This window comes from Pterocles gutturalis, unplaced genomic scaffold (genome assembly GCF_000699245.1).
Source record: "Pterocles gutturalis isolate BGI_N339 unplaced genomic scaffold, ASM69924v1 scaffold5973, whole genome shotgun sequence".
Classification (NCBI taxonomy): Eukaryota; Metazoa; Chordata; class Aves; order Pterocliformes; family Pteroclidae; genus Pterocles; species Pterocles gutturalis.
In genome coordinates this window covers 3036-9353 of record NW_010120281.1, presented here as the reverse complement: position 1 = coordinate 9353, position 6318 = coordinate 3036, and positions in this window count along the sequence as shown.

Here is a 6318-nt window from a genome sequence, read left to right as displayed (position 1 = left end):
AACTGAAACCAGGTCAAGACCCTGACTAAGAAACTCTTGGTCATATGGTGATTGTGGCTAAAGAAGCAAGAAAAGCAGTTCCCTTCCTCTCTGAACTTTACAATAAATCTCAATTCATTGTGATTTCCAGCTACACTAAGTTACAGATGTTTTCTCTGAGTACATATTACGAGTTTCTACAGTGCAACTGTCAGACATGGCTCATGCCCTAGAGAACTTAATGACTCTTACCCAGGGACCATAAACTCCTGTATACCTCCTGATTTAGTGACTGCAAGACATTGACTTGACCATCTGTTTTTGCCTTTCTGTCATTATAAAAACTAAAGAGGTATATCGTATGACAGACGCAAAATCTCTGCTTTGTTTCTGGAGGATGCCAGGATGTCCATAAACAAGAGATAAAACTTACTTATATCTTCAGCAAAGATGATACTTGTCAGACGTGTGGGCTGTGAGGACCGTGCCTGGACAACAGCCTTCTGCGAACACTGGCGCTCATCCTGATCTGCCGGCTCTATGCTCGCAACCTCTGGCCTGGTGGAGGACCTACAAGATTATTTAGTTGTGTTAACAGGATTTAGGTTACTGCTAGACAGAAATCAAAGGTTTGGTTTAAAAGCCACCAAAATAATTTACAGGAGACATGCTACACGGTCAGAACCCGACTTTCGTAAGAGCTGGACAGCAACAGCTCCTCCAGGACTTCAGCAGAAGCGAGCGCAGGCTGCAGAAGGGGGAAAGCACAGACCAGAAGGCCACCAGAGCCCAGGCAGACAAATGCAGCGTTCTCTCCGCCGTGGCATGTTCACTGCCAAATGCAATTCAGTCAGTTAAGAGCAATCCCCAGCTACCTAAGAAAGTTACAAAGCTTTTGGCCTGACTGTTTATTGGCTTAGAGGTGTGGAACAAGAAACAACACATACAGAACGCTGAAGCAGAAGGTAAAACAGTTTTTGCTAGAGCTCCATTCGCCACTTGTAACTGGATTTTCAAAACAAGTTTGAAACAAAGTTCTGAAAAAACTGGAAGTTTTCCCTGATGACAGCACATTACAATTATGGATATTTGCTATCTATGGCAGAGGCTCTGAACAAGTGAGAAACAACATTTTTTAATCAAGAAATTAAAAAAAAATTGATTTAGTCTGTTTAGCTGAATTATGTAACACTGTGTAAAATATGCGAAGTTAGATAACCATCTTTGGTGAAACGTAGGCCTACGTGGAATTTTGACCTAAAAATAAAATACATTTTCAAAAATAGTCAATACACCTTTTACTTCCTGCTCTGGCTTGTATGGCTTTTCTAAAGACAACTGCTCCAGGAATGAGCTTGTGGGAATCTCACCACGGACGTGGAGCCCAGTTCTCATTTCCTGCGTGTCAAAAATGTCAAGACAGAGGCAAAAAAAAAAAAAAAGTGTAAAAGTTATTAAAAACCAAGCCTCTTGAAATTAAATTTGAGATAGTAACAATACACTTCTGAGGCAAGAATGGAGAGTGTTCAAAGCAACTAAAATATTCAAGCAGGCGATACCTCTCACAAATAGCCACAGAACATCACCCCTCTGATCTGGGATGAGCTGCTGACTGGTTTGGACAACTGGGTAGCAGCTGCTCTACACAACTCCTTGCTCATGCCATACCTGCGGGAGTCACTGCAGAGAAAAGAGAAAGGCAACCTCGCCGGACCACAGCTCAGAGCCCAGCACCCTGCTTAAGCCGCTAATGAATTAAGCGCCTGAAACAGCCACCACTCTTCACTCAGGGATCCCGAGTCAAAAGCTCTTTCACAAGGGTTCTCTGAAGGATTAAAACAAGGAAAGAAAGCACTGATGACAAAGCTGTTTAGGAATTGTTTCTCCCGGATGATGACAGCAGTTCTGATGAAACCATTGCATTACCTGGTAAATCCAACCTAAACGGGGTGCTAGATCCTCACCTGGCAAAGATGGGGAAGCTAGACTGATTTAGGCTTTTCTTGTGGAGAATGTTCAAAAATGCCTACCTGAGATCCATGGGAAAAATCTTCTAACTCAGCAAGGAGCTGGAAGGGAGTTTCAGACAAACACCAACACCAGACATGCCCTTTTCCCCTGACCCATGTTTTACCTACCTTTATTACTGGCAGAACCAACCAATGCAGAAGAGAGAAGAATTTCTTCTTAACTAAAACTGTATCCATTTAAAAAAATAACCTAACACAATATGTTCAGTTATCTTAGAGTTAACAGCTGCAGTCCAGCTGAGCACGGACCAATCTGTTTGTAATCGCTGGAATAAAACTGCAAATCCTGTTTTCAACCTTCAGCAATGAAAAGCACAATTCCGATGACAGTTGGTAATAGAGTGAACACCACGTTTCTCACAGAAACTTCACATAAAACAAAAATACATTGGTGTCAGCTCTCCAGTTCCCTACATATGGGTCTGGATTTTATCATATTACCCAGTCCAAACAATGAGGCCCCAAAAGCCTGCGATCTGAGGACACAAAACCCCAGTCAGAACATTTTTAGTTGTGCATGCTCATGGCAGTGCACAGGTTCAAACATTCCACAGCAGTATGATATTTCTGTCTGGGGCAAAATTCCTTAATTTAATGAATTATTAATTCAAAGTATTGGTGAGCTCCCAACAATACTTTGCTCACACAAAGACTAGTTTTAAAGGATTTTGAAACAGCATTAGCAACTGCTAACACAGACATTTCAAAGTGTTTTATCTTTATCTATTGAAACGACCCACAGCAGTATGAAACGAACATTTTAAACAACAATTGGAAGCTTAAACCTGAAAAGTGTTTGTTATATTCTGGATACCTAAGCAATGTACACAAATATGAGCAGATTTTTTTACTAGAGTTTACACAGTTTCTAAAATATCATTTATTTTCTATATCAATCATACATTTAACTTCACTACACAGTGATTAATTCAAGAGTGAAGGATTAGTTATTTTCCTGTTATTCTGTACCTTCTCAGGCAACCACAAAGCAGTTTTCCAACACTTAGCAAGTTTCTTTAAATGACGTTAGTATTCACAACCAACAAGGCTTTTTCAGTACTTGGCTGGCAGGATTTTTAAGCTAGGCATGTGGATCTGACTTAATATGCACACAGGTGTGTTGAAATAAGCACTATATGTATGGAATTGACTTCTACATTTCTTATTTAGTAGTTTACATTGCTTAATACTCTCTGCCACTAGATTTTTTTTTTAATTAATTTGAGATTTTTGTATTCTTCCAGTCTGAAATTGATTGGTTTTACAACACAACTGGGGTTTCCCTGTGTTTTGTATTTATTCTTTCAACAAATGATAATTCATAACCACCACAGTTTGCACTAACAGCAGTGTTGTCAAACTCAATCTATCTACGGGATATTTTTCAGATTACAAGAAGGAAGCAACAAAGATAAACTAAAAGTTTGCCTTAAATTTTAGCTGCAAACTTACATACACTCCACAAATAAAAAGGAACTTTTAAGCTCTTACAGCTGAATGCTCGTTAACTCTTAATTGTAACTGGAGTAGGGAACCTGAGACTAGATACTGTTTGGCCTCTGATGGTAGTTTAAAATAGGAGGTACAATATCAGATTAATTTCTTACTTTTTGAATACAAATACATTTTTAGTTTTATTACCAATAAGGTGTCTGCTATTTTAGGCAATTACCTGAAGTGGGCAGGTGAAGTAGGGCCCTTGTGAGGCTTTGGTTCACTACTGGGATTTATATTAAAAAACAATCTGCATGACTACTCCATAACATATGAAATATTTGATGACCTCTTAATATCATTCAGCAATATCCCAAGTTCATTCTGTTCACAGCTACATCTGATTCAGGGTCAAGTACAGAAAAGATGAAGCACTATTCTGCTGTAAAACACACAGGGATCACTGCTGCATCCTAGATGGACAAGAAAAATAAACTTTTGCTTTAAAATTACATAAAAAACTGCAATTTATGTCACCTTCCAAATACAGCAGATCTTCAGCAGTACGTCAATGTGCGATACTGAGAGCTAGGCTTGTCAGAGGTCAAAATTAGATCCTGAGAAGCAAGCCATGAGAAGCATTGCTGGCACTAGCTCTCGATCACATACCAGCGTCTACAAGAAAGTGCAAGGCAGGGGAGGAAGCACGGGAAAGAAGAGTGAGGAGGCGAGGAAAAAGTTAACAAAAGTCCCATTATTTACTTCCCTCAGGGTAAAATCCTACTTGCAGAGGAATTAATGACATCTGAAATAAAGACTGTCAGTCCTCTCGCTGATTTCCATTTCATTCACGACTTTCACCCGCCCAGACACAGAACTGTGTGCCAAGATCGGATCCACAGACCCCCACAAGCTATGCCTGCATTTCTTTAATTGACTGATCTATAACATCACGTGTCAATACTTCGAGGATTATACTTAATTCATCAGTTGGTTTAAAGATCAGGCAAATATTATTCTTTCCCTCACTCTAGCAATACTCTGTTGATTCTTACTGCATCAACATTCTCCATTGTTTTGTCAGCTCTTCAGACTAAATCCAACCGACTACATTAGCAAAAACCCACCTTTGTGCAGATGCACCATGACTGGCAGTTGATCTAATCTTTTAGAATTTATCAGGCATGTGGGCAGATACATAGCCAGAGGGAAATTGGATAGCAAAGGTTTTCAAGAGCTTGGTAGCTTGGATTGACCAACACATTAGGTACCTTTTTTCTAGTCACTCTTGGGACTAACACTGTTGACAGACAGAAATGAAAAGTGACACAAGAGCCAGAACAGCATCCAGGCAACTCTAGTTGTATGATAAAAAATAGATTCCCAGGGAACCAAGGATATGAGAAGTAAACCCATTCCAAAGAAAACACAGAGGGAGTCTGGCAGAGTTCCCTCAGCTCTTCAGGATTTTTAACAACACAGCAGCAGATATCTCTCTGCTGTTCACTCAGCCCTCTCCTAGGGTGTTTCTTCTTGTACTAGGAAAACAAAAAGCACCAAAAGATCCTCCATCCAGGTCTGCTATAAAAACAAATGGGAACATCACACACCACAGAGGGAGCCAAGAATGAAGCTTTTGCTCATGGGGTTTTATCATGGTGATCAGCTGGCATGCCCACTAACTTCAACGGAAGCAGAGTTAAGCCAGTGAGGATTGTTCTCAAAATCCAGACCAGATGTCCAACTTGGATATTTTGTCACATCAACTGGTGGCCAAAAGCATAAATGCTTATCTTTGTACCTTTTCTAGCTGCATGAAAGAAAAAGGCATGCTGCATCTTCCAACTAAGAGAATGCAACAAATTGCGAATAATTTTAAATCAGTCTGATTTCAAACTAGAAAATAAACTAAAAAAACCCAGCAGTTTACTTCCTCAACACAAATGTCACATATTGCATTATTTCAAATTATCCACTCCGTTAAACCTTCTCGCATGTCAGGTAGACACCCTTAAAGCTTCAGTTACTAAGGTAAGACCCACACCCAAAGACAGCAAAAGTCTTAAAAACATTTTATGGGTGTTCAGCAATGAAAGCTGCCCAAAATCAGCAACAATCCCTACTCTTTCTGTCCTTCTTACCGGGCAGGTTATGGTCGGATTCAGAAAAAAATTTTTTCAACAGATCTGCTAAGAGAAAAACACAATTATTTCTTCTGCCTCTTCAACTCTGGCAGAACACCTACACTGCAGACTCACACTGCCCGCTCTGGTTTCGAGACAGCGTGCCCAGGTAACGCAGACCTGAGCCACAGCAGCACAGCCCATCTCACTTTACCAACAAGGATATCTCAACCCAGTTCTGAGCTCGTTCTGGCATCTACAAGAGCCTGAAGACATGCTGAAGCACATGCTGCAGGGCACCCACTCTACCCTGCAGCGTAAGCACCTCCCCTAGAGAGGGAGAACATTCTGCTGGCTGCTATAATGGCCTGATGAGTAGGAAACGCAGGGCAGGTGAGAAACAAGGAAAGGGGGCAGGATAGAAGGGGATAACAATCACTGTTTCAGATGGCATTTCATAATATGGAAATTCACAGCCAGTATCTCACACAGAAGAGATTTTTCAGTGAGAGTCAAAGACGGGGTTTTTTAGACGTCTGGTAAAACAGGTAATCCAGGAAACGACAACAAAACCCCCAGAATACCAGTAACAGACCTCGATCAGCAACCCCCTATTTAATAGACATTTTTAAAACACATCAGCCACCACACACATCCCATGGAGAGATAAGACCAACTTACAACCCAGTATCAGAAACATAACGAGATAAGGAGCTAGAAAATGAACTCTGCCAACCAACTGCTGCAGCAGC